This window comes from Salvelinus alpinus, chromosome 17 (assembly GCF_045679555.1).
Source record: "Salvelinus alpinus chromosome 17, SLU_Salpinus.1, whole genome shotgun sequence".
NCBI lineage: Eukaryota > Metazoa > Chordata > Actinopteri > Salmoniformes > Salmonidae > Salvelinus > Salvelinus alpinus.
Genome location: NC_092102.1, coordinates 24,897,783 through 24,923,993, shown reverse-complemented (window position 1 = coordinate 24,923,993; position 26,211 = coordinate 24,897,783). Strand labels below are relative to the sequence as shown.

The following is a 26,211-nucleotide window of genomic DNA, read 5'->3' as shown; positions in this document are numbered from 1 at the left end:
GCATATGCATAAGCTGTAATATGCATATGGTTGATTTGACTGAATCATCACCTTAGAAATTGCTGTCCATTTCGTTGTGTTAGACTTTGAAACAACATCCACAACGACCATGTTTTACACTGTTTCAACCTGCTGTTGAAATGGATCATCACAGTGAGGTGAGTATTAAAATCATGATACTGTTTTGATGATAAGTGTTGGACCTGTCTGACAGGCTACAGGGAGGGAGACAATAGACCTGTCTGACAGGCTACAGGGAGGGAGACAGTAGACCTGTCTGACAGGCTACAGGAAAGGAGACAATAGACCTGTCTGACAGGCTACAGGGAGGGAGACAGTAGACCTGTCTGACAGGCTACAGGGAGGGAGACAATAGACCTGTCTGACAGGCTACAGGGAGGGAGACAATAGACCTGTCTGACAGGCTACAGGGATGGAGACAGTAGACCTGTCTGACAGGCTACAGGGAGGGAGACAATAGACCTGTCTGACAGGCTACAGGGAGGGAGACAATAGACCTGTCTGACAGGCTACAGGGATGGAGACAGTAGACCTGTCTGACAGGCTACAGGGAGGGAGACAATAGACCTGTCTGACAGGCTACAGGGAGGGAGACAATAGACCTGTCTGACAGGCTACAGCAGCACAGATCAGTTACGACCTTTAAGACCCAGGCACGGAGAGGAGGAAGAAACAACGGAAGACACCCGCTGAGGGTAGGAGGGGTTACCAGTCAACTGTAGATGTGTTCATGCAGAAAGGTAGCCTGCGAACTTGCCTCACCGAGCCAATGTTGTTGTTGTGTTTTTATCAATTCACTGTGAAATAGCACATCATTAGCTTGGTTACGAGTATGTTTAGCTATCATTCCACTCCTTGCCACTCTTGTCATTCTAAACATCTGTGTCATGCAGTATGTCACAGAGTACAAGGAGTGGATTGTTAACTAAACAGACTGGTACCCAGGCTAGCACATCACAAGGCTCCCTGGAATGTCTCCCTGCCTCTCCTCCCGTAGATTATAATGCCTCTCCTATCCAGCTTAAAGTCACACACATGATTCAAACAGGATATTAGGATTCAAGTTCTAGCTCAAGAACTCAGAGATGAGTGTCATGCTTGATTAAATGCTACCACTTGAGGTGAGCAGACACACACAGGGACACACACACACACACACGCACAGTCACAGGCACACCAAGATGCACCCAACTCCATTGGAAGGGGGGCTTTCATTTTTAATGCAGGGTCAGGGTCTCTCGGCGAATAATCACTTAGATAAATCGTGTGTGTGTGTGTGTGTGTGTGTGTGTGTGTGTGTGTGTGTGTGTGTGTGTGTGTGTGTGTGTGTGTGTGTGTGTGTGTGTGTGTGTGTGTGTGTGTGTGTGTGTGTGTGACCGTGTGTATGTGTGCTCACTCATGAGCGTGTGCATGTAAGCGTGTGTGTGCGTGTGCGCGCGTGTGTGTGCGCGTGTCTGTGTGAACACGTCCGTGTCATCCCCGGCGCTCCTGTGACATTTCCAGTGGGATATTTCAGTTCCTGCCGTCTGGGTTTGTGCTAACACAATTACAGCAGGCTAATGAACAGAGCACCCAGATAAAGTACCCGCCACGCACACTTCCGCTCAGCATTTCAATCTCCTTTAAAGGCTACATTTGCATCTTTAATATAAATGAAATCCCTCATTAATGTGCAGATGGCTGATCAGATGTGAGTAGGGCGGCAGTTAGCCTAGTGCTTAGAGTGTTGGGCCAGTAATCGAAAGGTCGCTGGTTCCAATACCCGAGCCGTCAAACCTGTCAATGTGCCCTTTTGCACGGCACTTAACCCTAATTTGCTCCAGAGGCGCTGTGCTACTCTGCCTGACCCTGTAAAACAACACATTCCACTGCACCTATCCAGTGTATGTGACAATAAAACATCTAATATTACTTTATATTTTTATATTAAAATTGACACCATTTGCCCTCCCTCTTTCCCCTGCACTGCCCTCTGAGCTTTGACTCTGTGCCCTGGTATTAGCCATGTTGCTTTCAAAGGACCAAAAGGAACAATAGCTGGGTGGCATTCAACAGGACCCGTCCATTTTGAAAAGTCCATTCTAGCCACAAAGCCATTCTACCCACAAGTCCATTCTCTGTATAAAGCCATAAGCAAACAAGATAAAAATGCTCATCCAGAAGCGGTACTCCTAGTGGCCGGGGACTTTAATGCAGGCAAACTTAAATCCGTTTTACCTCATTTCTACCAGCATGTCACATGTGCAACCAGAGGAGAAAAAAACTCTAGACCACCTTTACTCTACACACAAAGACGCATACAAAGCTCTCCCTCTCCCTTTGGCAAATCTGTCCATAATTCTATCCTCCTGATTCCTGCTTACAAGCAAAAAACTGAGGCAGGTAGTACCATTGACTAGCTCAATACGTAAGTGGTCAGATGACGCGGATGCTACGCTACAGGACTGTTTTGCTAGCACAGACTGGAATATGTTCCATGATTCCTCCAATGGCATTGAGGAGTACACCACCTCAGTCACCGGCTTCATCAATAAGTGCATAGACGACATCGTCCCCACAGTGACCGTACGTACTAGAGGTCGACCGGTTAATCGGAATGGCCGATTAATTAGGGCCGATTTCAAGTTTTCATAACAATCGGAAATCGGTAATTTTGGACGCCGATTTTGCCAATAAAAGGCAAGTCAGTTAAGAACACATTCTTATTTTCAATGACGGCCTAGGAACGGTGGGTTAACTGCCATGTTCAGGGGCAGAACGACAGATTTTTACCTTGTCAGCTCAGGGATTCAATCTTGCAACCTTACGGTTAACTAGTCCAACGCTCTAACCACCTGCCTCACGAGGAGCCCGCCTGTTACGCGAATGCAGTAAGAAGCCAAGATAAATTGCTAGCTAGCATTAAACTTATCTTATAAAAAAGAATCAATCAATCATAATCACTAGTTATAACTACACATGGTTGATGATATTACTAGTTTATCTAGTGTGTCCTGCGTTGCATATAATCGATGCAGTGCGCATTCGCGAAAAAGGACTGTCGTTGCTCCAACGTGTACCTAACCATAAACATCAATGCCTTTCTTAAAATCAATACACAGAAGTATATATTTTTAAACCTGCATATTTAGCTAAAAGAAATCCAGGTTAGCAGGCAATATTAACCAGGTGAAATTGTGTCACTTCTCTTGCGTTCATTGCACGCAGAGTCAGGGTATATGCAACAGTTTGGGCCGCCTGGCTCATTGCGAACTAATTTGCCAGAATTTTACGTAATTATGACATAACATCGAAGGTTGTGCAATGTACCAGGAATATTTAGACTTATGGTTGCCACCCGTTAGATAAAATACAGAACGGTTCCGTATTTCACTGAAAGAATAAATGTTTTGTTTTCGAGATGATAGTTTCCGGATTCGACCATATTAATGACCTAAGGCTCGTATTTCTGTGTGTGTTATTATGTTATAATTAAGTCTATGATTTGATAGAGCAGTCTGACTGAGCGATGGTGGGCACCAGCAGGCTCGTAAGCATTCATTCAAACAGCACTTTCGTACGTTTTGCCAGCAGCTCTTCGCAATGCTTCAAGCATTGCGCTGTTTATGACTTCAAGCCTATCAACTCCCGAGATTAGGCTGGTGTAACCGATGTGAAATGGCTAGCTAGTTAGCGGGGTGCGCGCTAATAGCGTTTCAAACGTCACTCGCTCTGAGACTTGGAGTAGTTGTTCCCCTAGCTCTGCATGGGTAATGCTGCTTCGAGGGTGGCTGTTGTCGATGTGTTTCTGGTTCGAGCCCAGGTAGCGGCGAGGAGAGGGATGGAAGCTATACTGTTACACTGGCAATACTAAAGTGCCTATAAGAACATCCAATAGTCAAAGGTATATGAAATACAAATCGTATAGAGAGAAATAGTCCTATAATTCCTATAATAACTACAACCTAAAACTTCTTACCTGGGAATATTGAAGACTCATGTTAAAAGGAACCACCAGCTTTCATATGTTCTCATGTTCTGAGCAAGGAACTTAAACGTTAGCTTTCTTACATGGCACATATTGCACTTTTACTTTCTTCTCCAACCCTTTGTTTTGCATTATTTAAACCAAATTGAACATGTTTCATTATTTATTTGAGGCTAAATTGATTTTATTGATGTATTATATTAAGTTAAAATAAGTGTTCATTCATTATTGTTGTAATTGTCATTAATACAAATAAATAAATAAAATCGGTCGATTTATCGGTATCGGATTTTTTTGGTCCTCCAATAATCGGTATCGGCGTTGATAAATCATAATCGGTCGACCTCTAGTACGTACATATCCCAACCAGAAGCCATGGAATACAGGCAACATCTGCACCGAGCTAAAGGCTAGAGCTAAAGGCTATCGCCAGCAGCATACCACCCTGCATACCACTGCTGGCTTGCTTCTGAAGCTAAGCAGGGTTGGTCCTGGTCAGTCCCTGGATGGGAGACCAGGTGCTGCTGGAAGTGGTGTTGGAGGGCCAGTAGGAAGCACTCTTTCCTCTGGTCTAAACAAAGATCCCAATGCCCCAGGGCAGTGATTGGGGACACTGCTCTGTGTAGGGTGCCGTCTTTCGGATGGGACGTTAAACGGGTGTCCTGACTCTCTGAGGTCATTAAAGATCCCATGGCACTTATCGTAAGAGTAGGGGTGTTAACCCCGGTGTCCTGGCTAAATTCCCAATCTGGCCCTCAACCATCACGGTCACCTAATAATCCCCAGTTTACAATTGGCTCATTCATCCCCCTCCTCTCCCCTGTAACTATTCCCCAGGTCGTTGCTGCAAATGAGAACGTGTTCTCAGTCAACTTACCTGGTAAAATAACGGTAAAATAAAAAATAAATAAATAAAAAGAGCTGCCGCATTCAAGGAGCGGGACACTAATCTGGACGCTTATAAGAAATCCCATTATGCCCTCAGACTAACCATCAAACAGGCAAAGCATCAATATAGGACTAAGATTGAATCCTACTACACCGGCTCTGACGCTCGACGGATGTGGCAGGGCTTGCAAACTATTACGGACTACGAAGGGAAACTCAGCTGCAAGCTGCCCAATGACACGAGCCTACCAGACGAGCTAAATGCCTTTTATGCTCGCTTCGAGGCAAGCAACACTGAACCATGCATGAGAGCACCAGCTGTTCCGGACGACTGTGTGATCACGCTCTCCGTAGCTGATGTGAGCAAGACCTTTAAAGAGGTCAACATTCACAAGGACGCGGGGTCAGACGGATTACCAGGGCGTGTACTCAGAGCTTGCGTGGACCAACTGGCAAGTATCTTCACAAACATTTTCAACCTCTCCCTGACCGACTCTGTAATACCTACATGTTTCAAGCAGACCACCATAGTCCCTGTGCCCAAGAATGCGAAGGTAACTTGCCTAAATGACTATCGCCCCGTAGTACTCAAGTCAGTAGCCATGAAGTGCTTTGAAAGGCTGGTCATGGCTCACATCAACACCATCATCCCGGAAACCCTAGACCCACTCCAATTCACATACCGCCCCAACAGATCAACAGATTACGCAATCTCAATCGCACTCCACACTGCCCTCTCCTACCTGGACAATAGGAACACCAATTTGAGAATATTTTTCATTGACTACAGCTCAGTGTTCAACAACATAGTGCCTACAAAGCTCATCACTAAGCTAAGGACCCTGGGCTCCCGAGTGGTGCAGCGGTCTAAGGCACTGCATCTCAGTACTTGCGGCGTCACTACAGACACCTTGGTTCAAATCCAGGCTGTATCACATCCGGCCGTGTTTGGGAGTCCCATAGGGCGGCACACAAATGGATCAGTGTTATCTGGGTTTGGCCAGTGTAAGCAGTCAATGTAAATAAATAAAACATCTAAATTGACTTGCCTAGCTAAATAAAGGTCAAATAAAAAATATATTTAAAAAAACCTCCCTCTGGATCTGGACTTACTGATGGGCCACCCCCAGGTGGTAAGGGTAGGCAACAAAACATCTGCTATGCTGATCCTCAACACTGGTGCCCCTCAGGGCTGTGTGCTTAGTCCCCACCTGTAATCCATGTTCACCCATTGCTGCGTGGCCACCATCATTACGTTTGCAGATGACACAACACAACAGACATGACAGCCTGATAACCGACAACGATGAGACAGCCTATACGGAGGAGGTCAGAGACCTGGCAGTGTGGTGCCAGGACAACAACCCCTCCCTCAATGTGAGCAATGTGATCGTGGACTACAGAAAAAGGAGGGCCGAACAGGCCCCCATTAACATTGACGGGACTGTAGTGGAGCGGATCGAGAGTTTCAAGTTCCTTGGATCATCATTCCTTCCATCACCAACAAACTATCATGGTCCAAACACACCAAGACAGTCGTGAAGAGGGCACGACAACACCTTTTCCCCCACAGGAGACTGAAAATATTTGGCATGGTTCCCCAGATCCTCAAAAAGTTCGACAGCTGCACCATCGAGAGCATCCTGACCGGTTGCATCACCGCCTGGTATGGCAACTGCTCGGCATCTGACTGTAAGGCGCTACAGAGGGTAGTGAGTATGGCCCTACATAGGGTAGTGCGTATGGCCCAATACAACAATACATGGAGCCAAGCTTCCTGCCATCCAGGACCTATTTATAGGCGGTGTCTGAAGAAAATTGTCAAAGACTCCAGTCACCCAAGTTCTCTCCTCTACCGCATGGCAAGCAGTACCGGAGCGTCAAGTCTAGGTCCAAAAGGCTCCTTATCAGCTTCTACCCCCAAGCTATAAGACTGCTGAACAATTAATATAGTGGCCACCGGACTATTTACATTGACCAGCCCCTCCTTTGTTTTTACACTGCTGATACTTGCTGTTTAATATCTTTGCATAGTCACTCTACCCCTACCTACAAGGTTTGATTTGATTTGAAATGTCTACATTTTCCATCTAGTAGAAATGTGCTATTGTGACAGTGATTGACCATAGTGGACCCAAGATTCCAGAAATGGAAGATTCCACTGTTTCAGGGCTCTCTCGCACGGGGCAGCTCTAGCCGCGTTATCTGCTGGAAAACTGTGTCTGGCTGTGGATGTGGTTCTGATTAGTGCGGCTAGGGCCTGAACGCGTTCCAGACATGCACGGCCAGAGCCAGGGGAATATGGGATAGGGTTAGCACGGCTCCCCGCCTTATTACGCTTTATACAAGTGATGACAGCACACACCTGTTTCCTTACTGACCCCGTACCCCCTACCATCCCTAGGGGAATTACACTCTATTGGAGTAAGATGGGGGAGGTGGAGGAGGGGGGTTGATCTCTGTCAGGTTGGTAGCCTCTGGTATGTGGTAAAGGCCGGTGATTCAGGCAATTCATCCAATCAAGCAATTAAGTAATTCAGCACACCTCTGAAATATAAACAGCCGTGGCCCACTTGGGAAAATAAGCCTGGATATTATAGCCTTCTGTCTGGGTCTAAACCACACGAATGTACTGGCACTCATTTAACATGTAGGATCCGGTTATACTACCACATTACTACAGGCATTTAGTAGAATCTACTCCAGTGAATGAGTACTTAGGGGGAGAGATGAAGGGATGCAGAAACTGAACAGACACCGTGATTTCCCCGCTCCACCAGCATCCCACTAATCAGCAAACATTCAGGAAACTCGCAACAAAAACCTTTTTTTACGTAAACCAACATAGCATTCCCCAAGTCTCTATACTGCCGTGTTAGTTGTACACAAATACACAACAGCATTAGTTTTTGGTTGTAACAGTTTATGAGAACGCCCTCCTGTTACTTAGTAGGGGCGGGGCTGAGACATGATAGAGGGAAGTATTGGAGGCCCTGCCACAAACAGAGAGCCAGAGCTATTCCTCCTGGCCTGCTCTCTCTTCCTCACGGCCCAGAGGATCTCCACTCATCACTGGAGTATTTCAGCCACGGACGATTCAACAGGAAATTGGGAAGAATGGCTGGGGAGTCCACAAAACTGTCTACGATTGGGAGAGGATTGACCCTAGACAAACTGTCTACGATTGTGAGAGGATTGACCCTAGACAAACTGTCTACGATTGGGAGAGGATTGACCCTAGACAAACTGTCTACGATTGGGAGAGGATTGACCCTAGACAAACTGTCTACGATTGGGAGAGGATTGACCCTAGATAAACTGTCTACGATTGGGAGAGGATTGACCCTAGACAAACTGTCTACGATTGGGAGAGGATTGACCCTAGACAAACTGTCTACCATTGGGAGAGGATTGACCCTAGACAAACTGTCTACGATTGGGAGAGGATTGACCCTAGACAAACTGTCTACGATTGGGAGAGGATTGACCCTAGACAAACTGTCTACGATTGGGAGAGGATTGACCCTAGACAAACTGTCTACGATTGGGAGAGGATTGACCCTAGACAAACTGTCTACGATTGGGAGAGGATTGACCCTAGACAAACACTCCAAGCCAGACACACATGCACACACAAAGACACAGTCATGTAAATGATATGGACTATACAGGAGTTGTGTGCAAACAGTCCCACTAATATGTGCACACAAACACACACCAAACATCCGTGGTACTAGCTACCATCCCACAGTAAAACATATCGATCGTCCATGACTGGGACTGGGGACATTCAGTCAGTCTTCCTAAAGACCACTATACAAAGGGGGTCATTGGGGCGTGAGAGCAGGGCCTGTGAGAGGACTTGGCCTGCCCTGCTGTGGATCATACCCTGCATTACTCTGCATAGCTGTGACTCCAAAGACTTTCTCTTATCAGGCCTGGGGTGAGCAGGCTGATACAGAGCTGTATATGTAACAACCAACACTACTACATCCCCAACTTGGGATGCGATCACACTGTCAAATGACTCAGGGACCAAGGTGAGTGGGTTAAAGACATCAACTGTGCCTCAGTTACACACAGTTACACACACGCACAACATCTGTCCCGGGTGTAAAGCTGTGTTTCTCAGACAGATAGTCATTAACAAACACACAAAGATATACATAGAAACACACACAAACACAAATATACACATAAAAAGAGCTCAAAAGATTGCAAAGATAGAACTTAACATTTATTGACCGAAGTCTCTTAATTTCCCTGTGTGTCCCTCTCAGTATCAACCAATTCATTTTCCTAAAAATCCCCTGGAGTGAGTGATGTGCTAAGCCCCTGCTAAACTTAAAGCTTCTGCTCCACTGCTCATTGATCCTGAACCACTGGAGGGATTTGTAAGGCTAACAGCTGTTTGGGCTGTGGCTGGGGGGTAGTCATGACTAACAGTCCTCCTCTCATCATCGTCATCCTGCTATGCTATACTAGAGAAACACTGCAGTTAGTTCCTTCACAAATAAACAATTTGTGATTTTTTTCAAATGTAACCAGGGGAAAACATCTGACAATGATCAGCCCAGTTCCACTGTAATGTGATTGAGGTCTAATGTGGCAGTAGGTGATCGACTGAAATGCATGTGGAAATAAACACACAAGCGCAAACACATTCGGAAACTGACTCCCATGCCAAGACAGCCAGAGGCACACAGCTGGTCTGTTCTCCTTCTCCCCTGAACTGTGATAGTTAGCAGGGAAACATGTGAATAGAATCTCATCAGTGGGAAGGTATGTGAACCCTGACCCATGCCCACGACCCACAGCAGGCCAGGTTCCTCCATGCGCTGCCAGTATAATCATTATCATGGCAGGCCATTCGGACCACCAGAGAGAGGGCGAGGGGAGAAGAGGGCTTCAAAGCCGGCTGGGTAACGTTTGCACACGCCAGGTCTGTTAAAGGAATCACGCTGCCGATGTTCCACAGAACAGGCAATGTTTCTCAGCCCGTCTCCCTCCTTCTCCTCCTCCCCCTCCACACCGCCGCTGGCTAGCTTCTCTCCAAACCATGACCAAGCAGCACATGTTACAGGAACACAGAACACTGCCTGGGCTAGCACTGCATCCCTGTAGGTCATAGCAACAGCAGCTAGCTACTAGACTAGAGCACTGCACTGCTCAGCCACACAGAAAAAACGGTGGTATTGAAGAAGCGCTATTCATCCGTGAAGGCCTGGTGAGTTATAGGTCACCCAGCATGGTAACACTGAGAAATGCCACTCTTCATCCTGGCCTTTCATTTAACCCTTTCAAATCCCCACAGGGGGGTGCACTTTTCCACACATTCTTCTGGCGATGCGTGGTGTCCATCGGTCCAAGCATGACCGAATACAAACAGTGTAGCTATTCTCTCCGCAAGGCAATCAAACAGGCTAAGTCCCAGTACAGAGACAAAATCGAGTCGCAATTCAACAGCTCAGACACAAGAGGTATGTGGCAGGGTCTACAGTCAATCACGGATTACAAAAAGAAAACCAGCCCCGTCGCGGACCAGGATGTCTTGCTCCCAGACAGGCTAAACAACTTTTTTGCCCGCTTTGAGGACAATACAGTGCCACTGACACGGCCCCCTACCAAAACCTGCGGGCTCTCCTTCACTGCAGCCGAGGTGAGTAAAACATTTAAACGTGTTAACCCTCGCAAGGCTGCAGGCCCAGACGGCATTCCCAGCCGCGTCCTCAGAGCATGCGCAGACCAGCTGGCTGGTGTGTTTACGGACATATTCAATCAATCCTTATCCCAGTCTGCTGTTCCCACATGCTTCAAGAGGGCCACCATTGTTCCTGTTCCCAAGAAAGCTAAGGTAACTGAGCTAAACGACTACCGCCCCGTAGCACTCACTTCCGTCATCATGAAGTGCTTTGAGAGACTAGTCAAGGACCATATCACCTCCACCCTACCGGACACCCTAGACCCACTCCAATTTGCTTACCGACCCAATAGGTCCACAGACGACGCAATCGCAACCACACTGCACACTGCCCTAACCCATCTGGACAAGAGGAATACCCATGTGAGAATGCTGTTCATCGATTACAGCTCAGCATTTAACACCATAGTACCCTCCAAACTCGTCATCAAGCTCGAGACCCTGGGTCTCGACCCCGCCCTGTGCAACTGGGTCCTGGACTTCCTGACGGGCCGCCCCCAGGTGGTGAGGGTAGGTAACAACATCTCCACCCCGCTGATCCTCAACACTGGGGCCCCACAAGGGTGCGTTCTGAGCCCTCTCCTGTACTCCCTGTTCACCCACGACTGCGTGGCCATGCACGCCTCCAACTCAATCATCAAGTTTGCGGATGACACTACAGTGGTAGGCTTGATTACCAACAACGACGAGACGGCCTACAGGGAGGAGGTGAGGGCCCTCGGAGTGTGGTGTCAGGAAAATAACCTCACACTCAACGTCAACAAAACAAAGGAGATGATTGTGGACTTCAGGAAACAGCAGAGGGAGCACCCCCCTATCCACATCGACGGGTCAGTAGTGGAGAAGGTGGAAAGTTTTAAGTTCCTCGGTGTACACATCACGGACAAACTGAATTGGTCCACCCACACAGACAGCGTTGTGAAGAAGGCGCAGCAGCGCCTCTTCAACCTCAGGAGGCTGAAGAAATTCGGCTTGTCACCAAAAGCACTCACAAACTTCTACAGATGCACAATCGAGAGCATCCTGTCGGGCTGTATCACCGCCTGGTACGGCAACTGCTCCGCCCACAACCGTAAGGCTCTCCAGAGGGTAGTGAGGTCTGCAGAACGCACCACCGGGGGCAAACTACCTGCCCTCCAGGACACCTACACCACCCGATGTCACAGGAAGGCCATAAAGATCATCAAGGACAACAACCACCCAAGCCACTGCCTGTTCACCCCGCTATCATCCAGAAGGCGAGGTCAGTACAGGTGCATCAAAGCAGGGACCGAGAGACTGAAAAACAGCTTCTATCTCAAGGCCATCAGACTGTTAAACAGCCACCACTAACATTTAGCGGCCGCTGCCAACATACTGACTCAACTCCAGCCACTTTAAAAAAGGGAATTGATGGAAATTATGTAAAAATGTACCACTAGCCACTTTAAACAATGCCACTTAATATAATGTTTACATACCCTACATTACCCATCTCATATGTATATACTGTACTCTATATCATCTACTGCATCTTGCCATCTTTATGTAATACATGTACCACTAGCCACTTTAAACTATGCCACTTTATGTTTACATACCCTACAGTACTCATCTCATATGTATATACCGTACTCTATACCATCTACTGCATCTTGCCATGCCGTTCTGTACCACCACTCATTCATATATCTTTATGTACATATTCTTTATCCCTTTACACTTGTGTGTGTGTATAAGGTAGTAGTTGTGGAATTGTTAGGTTAGATTACTTGTTGGTTATTACTGCATTGTCGGAACTAGAAGCACAAGCATTTCGCTACACTCGCATTAACATCTGCTAACCATGTGTATGTGACTAATAAAATTTGATTTGATTTGATCTGATGCATGGCACTAGGAGGTCTTCTGCTCTGACATGGAGAGGCAAGGATTACAAACCCTATGACTGCCTCAGGCCTTGTGACGTTAGGGAGCAGTGATCACCGCGATACATCAGGAGGAGCAGGACAAGGACATGAATAATGAGTTAAACAAAGGGAGAAGGGAAATATCCTTTCCCTGGCATGTAGTGGTCTGTAGTATAACCCTCCCCTCCCAGAGAGATCAATAAGCTCATTCAAATCCTTTAATGGGGTATTAATTAGGAGATTACTGAACACCAGCCTGCACTTCACCCCTCCTCTGTCTGCACTGCAGCACTCAGTGGAGACCACTGTCTCAGGACAGGACTGCATCAGGCCCCGAACTCAACCCCAGCTCCCAAACTGATAGTGCTATGTCAGTATAGACCTCGGTCAGAAGACATGACATGACAGCTGGACCAGAACTCAACCCCAGCTCCCAAACTGATAGTGCTATGTCAGTATAGACCTCGGTCAGAAGACATGACATGACAGCTGGACCAGAACTCAACCACAGCTCCCAAACTGATAGTGCTATGTCAGTATAGACCTCGGTCAGAAGACATGACATGACAGCTGGACCAGAACTCAACCACAGCTCCCAAACTGATAGTGCTATGTCAGTATAGACCTCGGTCAGAAGACATGACATGACAGCTGGACCAAAACTCAACCACAGCTCCCAAACTGATAGTGCTATGTCAGTATAGACCTCGGTCAGAAGACATGACATGACAGCTGGACCAGAACTCAACCACAGCTCACCTCACACACCACTGGTCCAAAGTCAGTAGAGAACACTGTCAGAGGACATGACCGCATCTGGACAAAAACTCAACCACAGCTCACACACAGCTGGCTCCATGTCATTTGAGCTTAAATAATGGCTTTGACAGGAGATAGGGTCATCACTTTTTGACAGCATCTCTTTTGATTTAAACAAAACTTTCCATACATATTTGCCAATGGAAGAAGTGGTAGGAAAGTTACTATTTGGACCTGAATGACAAAACATTCAAATCAATCATATAAAATGTTCTTGGTCGCACACACCTATTTAGCAGATGTTATTGCGGGTGTAGCGGAATTAAGAAATATAGAAATATTAGGACGAGCAATGTCGGAGTCCGGGTTGTATAGACAATATGGACAGTATATGGATAGAATATGTAGTATATCTGAAGGATATGCCACTCTCAGGAGATAAAGGTGCTCAAAGTGGACCCATTTTGCATACCGCACAATACCATGAGACATCCATTTTTAATCACTGGAAAAGACATGTAAGTTGAATTGTATTTTCTAATTACTGCCACAAAAATGGCCACCAGTTCACCCACCGTCAAATGTCAACTTAAATGGTCATGTCAATTCTAGTATCTATATTTCTATGATTTCAATAGGTTTCCTATGGAGGATTGACAGTATAATTTCAAAAAACAGATATTCCATTCAAGTCAACATTCTCTGATGTGTGGACCTCCAACCATCATAATGTTGCCATTTAAATGTTAACATTTCAATTGTATTCCCATTTTAGTAAATTTATCAGCCAAAACATGACACCCACCCTGTATTTAAGAGCATGTTGTGTCTCAACTGATGGCAAGCACAACACAAAAGCCTCAGATGATGTAAAATAGGGTCTAAGCTACAACGTATGCGAATATGAAAAATATAAATTGACCTTTATAGTGGGAAAAAAATATTTTCAAAATGAATAAGCTTATAAATGATATCAATCTCAACCGTTTATCTTTTGCAGTGATAAAGACTCATAGTATGGTGGGATAGGCAAATGTTGGGATATGCAAAATATTTCAACTTTGAGCACCTCTATCTCCTAAATGTTTTGGCATTCGGGTCCAAAAAGTCACTTTCTGAGCACTTCTACAATTGGCAAAGCTCAAAAGGGGTGCTGTCAAAAAGTGATTGAATTCAAATGGATTTACCCGATAGAGACCTTGACAAAGAGGCCACAGAGCTGTGAGAGTGGTTAACAACCTACCCCTCACCCCATTTCCCAGGCCCAACCCCTTCTGAGGCACCATCTCTCCACACGTTCAGTGTTTTGATGACACCAGATGTCAGACTCTTCAGCACTGAGGCAAACACCACAGGGGAGGAGGGACAATAGCCACAGACAGACAGACAGACAGACAGACAGACAGACAGACAGACAGACAGACAGACAGACAGACAGACAGACAGACAGACAGACAGACAGACAGACAGACAGACAGACAGACAGGGGGAAGGGTGTTGTTGCGCTACATGTGAATCCTTGTGCCGATAAATAAATAAACACGGGCCGTTTCAGCCACAGGTGCTCCGGCAGGGAGTGAAATAGGGTCTCTTAACCCAGCTAAGAGAGGGCAGTGTTGTGCGAACACCCCCCACTACACTCCCCTCTCCTCCCTCAGAACCAGGGTCTGTCCTCCCTGTCCTGTCCCCACAGGGAGCTGATTTGTTGTGCTGGTGGTGTCCGTACGACCGGGCTTTCCCAGTCCCCAGGGCCAGGCTTCTCCTGTGATTCACTCTCTATTAGTCTTACATACAGCCCTGGCCTGCTGAATTATTATCATCCCTTGATACACAGAGCAGCAGCTTGGTAATAGACTTAATGCAGTATATTGGACAGGAGAGAAAAAATGACAAGAAATCATCTATATGTAATAGTAGTAAACGATCAACGCATAAGACAAAATGATGAGATTTTGTGGAGAATAAACTACTGACTTTGCTTTAGTTTCACATTGGGGAGGAATTTATAGCAGACTGTTGTGTGGGGGAAAAGACCACAAAGTGTAGACATACACGCACAGTGCACTGTAGACACACACAGTGTACTGTAGACGCATACACAGTGTGGTGGTTTTCTCATTAGGAACCCCGACCTGCCTGGAGCAAAGTCTCAGCTGAGATCCCTAAACAAACACTCTTCAAAACACATTTGGGGAAGAAAAAAACAGCATTAGCCGGGAAATGTGTTGAGTGAATTCATCTCCATGCATTTCTACAGCCTCCTCTCACAGAATGCAACACAGCACATCTGGTAGAGAAAAGTAACAAAAGCTTGTGATAGGTCACGGCGACAGCAGGCAACAGATGGTAGAGTGTGTGATGGCCTGGACCTACAGGCTGAGAGATATGCTGATGTTGAAATAGAGATGGGTCCTGGAGTATGGGGGGGGGGGGGGGGGCTTTCCAGGTGCAAAGCTTTCAAAGTTCCTTCCCACCAGGTCCGACGCACCTAGGCAAAACAGGGTGTCCTACTGGCCTTAAGGCCTCAGTACCCAGAACAGTCTTTGTGTTGCTATACAGAGCCAACAGCAGGGCAAGTTAGGATACTATACCAGATAAGAACACTGAGCCCTGATAAGGCTAGCACTATGTTACCAAACCACTGCAAGGTCATTTTAATTATTGTGTGTAATAATAACTTACACTTAGAGGGTCGTGTGCTTATAGACACACACACCGTCACTTTTGTCTTTGACTAAGCACTCAACAGAATGAGGTGGACCAGCCAGCGTCCTGATCAGGAAGAGTGCTATGCATGCAGACTAAGAAGTTCGCAGGCTCCTGCCCAGACTGTCAATATCATTGTCACCGTCAGACTCGTCATCCCAGGAAAGTCCTTCCTCCCATCTCCTCTTCTCCCCTCTCCTCTCTGCTGCAAGCCAGCAAAAACAGTGGATCAGAATAGAAGATGGGTCTCAAAACTATGTGACGAAAAAACACCAGTCTAACTTTGGCCATGGCCCAGGGCTAAAAATATAATCCTAACCCACCATGATTATTCCTTGTGTTATTGTTTTTCTATTTGTTCTACTATGTCTCTATTTTTCTCTCTGCATTTTTGGGACGGGCCCATAAGTAAGCATTTCACTGTTAGTATACATCTGTTGTTTACGAAGCATGTGACAAATACAATTTGATTTGATTTGAATTGTGAAGGATGATGTGTGGATGGTGATGTGTCGGTGCGTGCATGCTGTGGCAGGGATACTGACTAGGGCTGAGAATTGCAAGGGACCTCACGATACAATATTATCACGATCCTTACTGTAGGTGCTGATACGATATGTATTGCGATTCTCACGATTTTCATGATTCTGTAAGTATTGCGATGCGATACTGTGATTTTATTGCGATTCGCTGTTTCAAACATATTGCTCACCATATGTCTGCTGCAGAGGGACAAGAGAGACACCAGCTAGATATACTGTCTCTATTATATTATGACAGACCAGCTAGATCTAATGTCTCTATTATATTATGACAGACCAGCTAGATCTACAGTCTCTATTATATTATGACAGTCCAGCTAGATATACTGTCTCTATTATATTATGACAGACCAGCTAGATCTAATGTCTCTATTATATTATGACAGACCAGCTAGATCTACAGTATCTATTATATTATGACAGTCCAGCTAGATCTACTGTCTCTATTATATTATGACAGACCAGCTAGATCTAATGTCTCTATTACATTATGACAGACCAGCTAGATCTAATGTCTCTATTATATTATGACAGACCAGCTATATCTAATGTCTCTATTATATTATGACAGACCAGCTAGATCTACAGTCTCTATTATATTATGACAGACCAGCTAGATCTACTGTCTCTATTATATTATGACAGACCAGCTAGATCTAATGTCTCTAGTACATTATGACAGACCAGCTAGATCTAATGTCTCTATTACATTATGACAGACCAGCTAGATCTAATGTCTCTATTACATTATGACAGACCAGCTAGATCTAATGTCTCTATTATATTATGACAGACCAGCTAGATCTAATGTCTCTATTACATTATGACAGACCAGCTAGATCTAATGTCTCTATTATATTATGACAGACCAGCTAGATCTAATGTCTCTATTATATTATGACAGACCAGCTAGATCTAATGTCTCTATTATATTATGACAGACCAGCTAGATCTAATGTCTCTATTATATTATGACAGACCAGCTAGATCTAATGTCTCTATTATATTATGACAGACCAGCTTGATCTACTGTCTCTATTATATTATGACAGACCAGCTAGATCTAATGTCTCTAATACATTATGACAGACCAGCTAGATCTAATGTCTCTATTATATTATGATAGACCAGCTAGATCTACAGTATCTATTATATTATGACAGACCAGCTAGATCTACTGTCTCTATTATATTATGACAGACCACCTAGATCTACTGTCTCTATTATATTATGACAGACCAGCTAGATCTACATTATCTATTATATTATGACAGACCAGCTAGATCAACTGTCTCTATTATATTATGACAGACCAGCTAGATCTACTGTCTCTCACTAGACTCTACCAACACACTCACTAGAGTCTACCCACACACTCACTGGACTCTACATGAGAAATGAGTTTTGATCAGTCATGGAAATAAAAGTGCTGAAAACGTATTGGCTCCGCATTTAAAAAGATGATGGCGAACAAGCTATGAAGAAAAAATACTATTTTGGTGCCGGTAAGGCCAACTAGAGCAAAAAATTATATATTATTGCAATATGTGTCTGAATCTCTCAAGTAAGACAGACATTCCTAATTCACAGGATAAAAAAACAAAAAAAAGTATTTTCATAAAAATGTTATTATGTTGTTGTTGTTGTTGCAGAAACGCCTTCTTGAACATGTGAACTTTCCTGTGTCTTAATAACAAACTCGTAGGTGATCTGTAAATGTGAATACAAATTAAAGTATGAGCCTAGTTCGTTTCTCACAGAGAAACTAAGGATTTTTCCTGGCTAGCCTTGATTGGCTGAGATAATGGAGGGGATGGTCATGCCGTGAGATAGGTCCTGATTTGTGTCCCATGCCACATAATGGGGTCTTCTTCGATCAGCGACTACTGCAGATAATTTTTTTAAGATAATAGCAATGGACAACTGCAAACATGTTGCTATAGTTCTCAACAACATTGATCCCCTGAACTGAACTGCCGCTATAGAGAAAGCTCAGTGGGAGAATGTTGTGATGGACTACATTCTGGAGGACGATGGGCTCCACCTGCACCCGAATACCCGAGACCCGATCCAGAATTCTAACTGATATCACGGGTCTGGGTCGGAAATGATTGTCACGGGTCTCGGGTATTTGTAATTTTAACGGACTTGTCCGGAAGGACCCATACAGATCAGAAAGTGACTCCTGCAGTAGAGAGAGAGAAAGATACATTTATCAAATATGCTGCTGCTCTTTGCTTTTCATGAGAGTCGCGCGTGTAGCTTGTTGTTGTTGTTGGCGAATCATAAATCATCAAGAGGCAAATAGGCAAAAGTTAGGAGATTATCTAATCAATGGAAGGTGGAATTAAAATGATGGAATGGAAGGAGAAGGATAGGCTACAACGACCAAGAGCCAACATATTCTGTATGGAGTTGTCGTTATTTATAACTGTGTCGGTTGAATGCATGCAGCCTCAATAAATTGCTTGGTTTCTAACACCAGCTAACATTATACATTGTATCTCATTTAGTCATAAATCTGTTTGTATTGTTAGTTGTTAGCTAGCTGGTTGGTTAGCTTTACCTGCATACTAATAGTGCATAATTTCATGCATGTTGGCTGGCTAAATGTATGACAAATCGTTTGTATTGCTAAACTGTATGGTTTGGGATTATGGTTAATGAACTTGTTGAGCTAGCTAGCTAGCTAGCTTGCTACATGTCTAAACAAAAGACTCCATTTAGCCAGATTATATTTTTACCTGGAGATTTTTCTTATTGTAGGCTACTACTTTGACTAATTGTTTAATCACTCAGATTAGAATATGGCCTCACGTGAATACTTAAAGAGATGGTTGGGGTTAAGGTTTAAGAGAGTGTGAACGAGATGCTGAATGGGTGTACTCAAAAAAGAGCTCCCTAGCAAGTGTGAAAAACTTTCAAGGGGATTTTCTGGCACTTGTCTAGAAGGTGGAACAACAAGTTTATCACATTTCAAATAAGCATAACTTTCCCATGTTTCCCCAAACTGCAGTGTATAATATACCATTTTGAAGCTTTGAGTCTGTACTTTTATAAAATGTACAAAAAGCCAATCTTGGAAATGGTACATAAGACTAAAATGGGAAATATGTAGTCACATATGTCGATACAATATGAAATATCATAAAAAATTATATCCCAATATGTAACTGTATTGATCCCCCCCCCCCCCATCACTAATACTGCCAGGGGTTTACTATTCCAATAACATGGAATGGGCTAATCCTCTTCAAGTCAGGTGTACTGTATGGATAACAACCGAAACACATGTACAGTATTTACACATATAGGAGCTTTTGAGGAATAAGTGCTGATAAAATTGTGTTTATTCCTGACAAAAACATGCAGGCCGTCCAATAGATATTCAAATTGAATTTAAGAAAACAAACGGCATACTTGCTGTGGCAAAAATCAAATGGAATAGTAATCACTGAGTTAGAGCCCATGTTCTTCACAGAAGACTGTGATTTTGATCACATCGAATATGTCTGCCTCCTCCATTTTCTTTACCTGTCATTTTTCCCCGAAAAATGTAGAAGAGAAACTATTTCAATCTCTGTCCCTTTGATCTAGGTGCCCTTTTACAGCGGAGCCAGCTTCAAAACATTTCAGACATAAAAGCTCCACTATCCCTGACAGACCAGAGCCTTGAAAGAGAGGATAGGAAAAAGTAGAGGACAAAAATACCAAAGAATAGTTTGTTATTACTGAGATGAATAGGGTCTACTGCAATAACAAAACATTTCAAATAGGTAAAGATAAGAATTTCAATGAATCAACAATAACATGGATTCACTAATTGAGTAGCTAGAGAAGCCTACAAACAGAAGTGATGTATAGGGTTTATCACTCTGGGATGTAGTCCATACACACATGGGGAAAATAGCCTTTTGTTCGTTTGGAACAGTTTGGAATTTTGAGACTCAGATAGATGCACTGAGTGAGGTGGTGTGACAGTGGACTGAGTGAGGTGGTGTGACAGTGGACTGAGTGAGGTGGTGTGACAGTGGACTGAGTGAGGTGGTGTGACAGTGGACTGAGTGAGATGGTGTGACAGTGGACTGAGTGAGGTGGTGTGACAGTGGACTGAGTGAGGTGGTGTGACAGTGGACTGAGTGAGGTGGTGTGACAGTGGACTGAGTGAGGTGGTGTGACAGTGGACTGAGTGAGGTGGTGTGACAGTGGACTGAGTGAGGTGGTGTGACAGTGGACTGAGTGAGGTGGTGTGACAGTGGACTGAGTGAGGTGGTGTGATAGTGGACTGAGTGAGGTGGTGTGACAGTGGACTGAGTGAGGTGGTGTGACAGTGGACTGAGTGAGGTGGTGTGACAGTGGACTGAGTGAGGTGGTGTGACAGTGGACTGAGTGAGGTGGTGTGACAGTAGACTGAGTGAGGTGGTGTGACAGTAGACTGAGTGAGGTGGTGTGACAGTGGACTGAGTGAGGTGGTGTGACAGTGGACTGAGTGAGATGGTGTGACAGTGGACTGAGTGAGGTGGTGTGACAGTGGACTGAGTGAGGTGGTGTGACAGTGGACTGAGTGAGGTGGTGTGACAGTGGACTGAGTGAGGTGGTGTGACAGTAGACTGAGTGAGGTGGTGTGACAGTAGACTGAGTGAGGTGGTGTGACAGTGGACTGAGTGAGGTGGTGTGACAGTGGACTGAGTGAGGTGGTGTGACAGTGGACTGAGTGAGGTGGTGTGACAGTGGACTGAGTGAGGTGGTGTGACAGTGGACTGAGTGAGGTGGTGTGACAGTGGACTGAGTGAGGTGGTGTGACAGTGGACTGAGTGAGGTGGTGTGACAGTGGACTGAGTGAGGTGGTGTGACAGTGGACTGAGTGAGGTGGTGTGACAGTGGACTGAGTGAGGTGGTGTGACAGTGGACTGAGTGAGGTGGTGTGACAGTGGACTGAGTGAGGTGGTGTGACAGTAGACTGAGTGAGGTGGTGTGACAGTGGACTGAGTGAGGTGGTGTGACAGTGGACTGAGTGAGGTGGTGTGACAGTAGACTGAGTGAGGTGGTGTGACAGTGGACTGAGTGAGGTGGTGTGACAGTGGACTGAGTGAGGTGGTGTGACAGTGGACTGAGTGAGGTGGTGTGACAGTGGACTGAGTGAGGTGGTGTGACAGTGGACTGAGTGAGGTGGTGTGACAGTAGACTGAGTGAGGTGGTGTGACAGTGGACTGAGTGAGGTGGTGTGACAGTGGACTGAGTGAGGTGGTGTGACAGTGGACTGAGTGAGGTGGTGTGACAGTAGACTGAGTGAGGTGGTGTGACAGTGGACTGAGTGAGATGGTGTGACAGTAGACTGAGTGAGGTGGTGTGACAGTGGACTGAGTGAGGTGGTGTGACAGTGGACTGAGTGAGGTGGTGTGACAGTGGACTGAGTGAGATGGTGTGACAGTGGACTGAGTGAGATGGTGTGACAGTGGACTGAGTGAGGTGGTGTGACAGTGGACTGAGTGAGGTGGTGTGACAGTGGACTGAGTGAGGTGGTGTGACAGTGGACTGAGTGAGGTGGTGTGACAGTGGACTGAGTGAGGTGGTGTGACAGTGGACTGAGTGAGGTGGTGTGACAGTGGACTGAGTGAGGTGGTGTGACAGTGGACTGAGTGAGGTGGTGTGACAGTGGACTGAGTGAGGTGGTGTGACAGTAGACTGAGTGAGGTGGTGTGACAGTGGACTGAGTGAGGTGGTGTGACAGTGGACTGAGTGAGGTGGTGTGACAGTGGACTGAGTGAGATGGTGTGACAGTGGACTGTTTAGGGTGGGAGCTGTCAGGGACAATCATTCCACATAACATATCTCCCTGTCATTCAGGCAGGTAAGGGCCATAAAGGTCCGAATCAAATGCTTACTTCTACCATACTGTTCTGTTTGACATCATCTATGACTGTATTTTATACAAAATAATTGCCTACAGGCACCGAGGCGAGGACACAGAAATGCGGGGTGACTGGCATTCCATACTAAGTGGGGTATTCGTGGCCCAAAAGCAGGCAGATGGCGATTTTGATCTGGTACTGATGGTTTTGTCTTACCGTCCAAAAACGCATTGTATGCACCCCGCAATGCACTTGTATCCTCCATGGACCGGTTCGTACCTAAAACATTCTCCATTCAGGCTGCAAATGCGTCGATTTCCTCCTTAACTAGATTTAATGGTGAGAAGGCGGAAACAGTTTTGTAAAATATGCATACTTTCTTTATGAAACACAATTTTCCACCACCATGCTAGTGGCTAATGATACTTCCTGACGTTGCACCCTGTGTTCAGCCAGGGGTAACACTTCAATCACACCGACAGCATCATTGCATTATGGTACACCACAAGTACATTCATTTCCAATGGAACCCTGCGTTTGCCTTGCAGCATTGCACTACAGAAGCAGTTGCAGTGCGTTCTGTGTGGTGCATATGTTGGATTTATCAAATGTATGCATCAAATTGTATGCGTAGACGGCTTGACAGAAATGGTAGGTGAAGGTGAATGTTTAACTTTTGTTGCACACATATCCAAATGATGCTGCATTCCATTTTTCATAATGTTGCTGTCAGTGTGATCAAGGCATAAACAACAGACTGCTGCAATCTGATTGGCCAAATGCAATATTCAGCATTTAAAAAAAATATGTTTTTACAATATGCAACATCGGAGACTAGCATTCCTAGCCATTAGCCACTTTAGCATGGTGGTGTAAAATTGTGTTTCATAAAGAAAGTATGCATATTTTACCCATTTCTGCCTTCTCGCCATTAAATCTACTTAATGAGAAAACATGGTCAACATGGGACACGAGTCTATTGCCGGCTGCATACAATGTGTTTGGATGGTAAGATGGAAAGACTCAATATCGCCATCTGCCGCCTTTGGGCTAGGGTATTCATGGCCTCTCTCAATTAAATGTCTTATTTTGGCCTGCACATGGCTTGTCCCACTGTCCACTGATAAACTATGTGTTTATTGTGGCTAGAACCATGTGACCCACACTTTTCAGATGACATGCATGCTGAGCACATATTGAACTGAGTGCATGAGAAAAGCAAATTAACAGACACGCAGTCCAGATTTAAAGCAAAAATAAGACAAATGTATGGAGCCTTTATAGTATAAGCTACTGTAGCTAAGGAATGACTCCAGCGTCCATTTGATATTCAAATAACTCCCGATTGTAAAACGTCTTATCACATATGGCTAAGGCTACTGTAGCCTATGAATTATGGTTTGGTCTCAGTTGATATGGCTAGACATTTTTTCTCCACAAACGGAGATGCAAAAGGAAACTAAGTAAAGATTGCCTTTAGGGCAGCCAAACATGAGCGCGGGAACCATGACACAAAGCCCCCAGTGAGCGCCCCTCAAAACAATATTACTCACCGTTCGTTGATCATAACGCAAGTAGGGCTCTAAATCAACCGAATTTCCCCACTATTGTTACAATAGGGAAATATGCCTGTTCTATTACATCGCTAGGCTATCAAATCAAATAGCAAGATGAGTGCGCTGAACGCTAACAGATGTCTGCAAAAATGAAATCAATATAATTAAGTGGACACATTTGTAATTATTGAAAATTGTGGAAGAATAGCCTAAAAGGTTCGCACATCCAGTGATTGCTTCTTAGCCTGTCATCCACATTATGCTATTTATGAGTAGTAAGACCACACACCAATGTGTAGACTAAATAAAACTTGGATGGTAGTCTATGAAGTGGCCCTCAAATTCTCCAATAAGGCCCCCATAATAAAAATAGTGACCGTTTGGTTACGCATAAAAAGACATTTGCATTCCCCTACCAGTAGGCTATAAAAGCCTAATAAAAAGACATTTGCATTCCCCTACCAGTAGGCTATAAAAGCCTAATAAAAATGTACTTGCATATAGTACTTATATGTCTACCAATGATGCATACACTGTGGTTGTGTGAATAACATCACGGCCAGCACCGCATGCATGTAGGCTACAAATCTAAACACAATGCAATAGGGAATCGTAACAAAAGCGGGACACCACCAAAATTGTTAATCCCCTAGATAAATTCGTAAATGTCACACTCCAAGAGAAATCTGAAAGCCACGCTGATGTCTGAACATTACTATGCATTGTGGGCAGTAAAATCCGATCACCTAAATGCGGAGTCTAAAGTGGAGGTTATATACGAGCTTCTTCCAACACGTTCCAGCATAGTCATACCACTTTTATCCGATTTTCTCGGCATCGAAATGAAATGCATAGGCTGCTTCCAACAGTCATCCCCAAACCAATCGTCACCTACGTATTCTGTGTAAAAAAATATATACGATTACATTAAAGTGCATGTTGATGCGACATAAAAAATAATGGTATATACAGCTGCGTCAAGACATGTCAAAGCTTCTGAAATTACTTCAATAATTTGCCATTTACGGCTTTATTTTTCTCCAGGCAATGATACAGTGGCAAGCTCTATGTGTGCAAGTTATGGAGTTGAAAATTAAATAGAATTTTCTATTCTCATTTTCTATTCTCCTGCAGTGATCTGCACACATTCTGCATATAAGAGAACGCCCCAGCTATGTAGCCTACACACGGCTGCTTGACACTTACTTATATCCGTTCGTAACCGGTCTACTTTACCAACTTACCAATCATATCAAATAGGGCGTTCAATTATTTTGCCAAACAATGTGGTCTGCCCAAACCTGAATAGGCTGAGGGTGCGCAGATAGGCTAATTGAACCAAAAGGATTCCCTCAAACCGCATGCATTGAGTCCTCATTTGCTTATCCGAATTATATTAATACTACGACACGGGGAATAGAAACAGCCAGGGAAGAGACATCGGGGGAGAGAGAAGGAATGTCAGTCACTCAATCGAGCCACAAACTACGCTACAAATGACACTGTAATAACCACGTTATAAGTGAAGTTGCAGCAGAAAAGTTTTGCTCTACTTACGGATAATTGTGATCTTGGGGTTTGTTTTCTTCAGCATGGTTAAAATATTAAACTTGAAGGCATTTCCACGACTGTCACGATTCTCGTCCAAAAGCTCCGCGTTCCGAGTCTTGAGCTTCTCACAGCATGAATGGAGTGGTATGCGGTCTGAGCTCGCAATAGCAAGTAAAAGCCTCGTTCTGAGCGGTATGAATGCTCGCTGCCGCTGTCTGCTTGGTCGCGTCGCCGCCTGCCGCGTGTAGGTGGCAGCGTTGGGCACGGTAGTGGCCACTGCATTTGACTTGGTGACATCTCTGTTATAAGGGCAACGTCGTCTGTCAGACTTCTTTCCAAACACGGTAATTGAAGGTAATTTTTTTCATGAAGTTTAATCATTCCAACATAATAGGCCCAGACTAAATTTGCGTCTCAATTTACCCTTGAGAGTTAGAATAGTATAATACAAGGTGTAGATCCTACATTTGGTTCTGCATCAGCAGTTTTTCTCTTGTTTTGTCTGTCACTCTTCATCCCTCAATTAGCAGTGTCAGCTAACATGTTTAGATTGGTAAATTAGTCTATCTAGCCAGTTATCTACACTGAACAAAAATATAAACGTAACATGTAAAGTGTTGGTCCCATGTTCCATCATGAGCTGAAGTAAAAGAGCCCAGAAATGTTCCATGCACACAAAAAGCTTATTTCTCTCAAATTTTGTGCACAAATTAGTTCACATCCCTGTTACTGAGGAGTTCCCCGTTTGCCAAGATAATCCATCCACCTGACAGGTGTGG

The 26,211-nt window shown here is 44.8% G+C and overlaps 1 protein-coding gene across 2 annotated transcripts in view; it reads right to left on the bottom strand.

The window, feature by feature from the left end:
- The window catches only part of LOC139542580 (plexin-A1-like), a 326,765-nt gene extending 301,183 nt beyond the window's left edge, over window positions 1–25,582 (bottom strand). For both annotated transcript variants that reach the window (XM_071348188.1, XM_071348189.1), the window contains exon 1: window positions 25,439–25,582. The gene's annotated coding sequence lies outside the window, so the exon portion shown is untranslated. The remainder of the gene's footprint in view (window positions 1–25,438) is intronic.
- Between the last annotated feature and the right edge of the window lie 629 nt (window positions 25,583–26,211).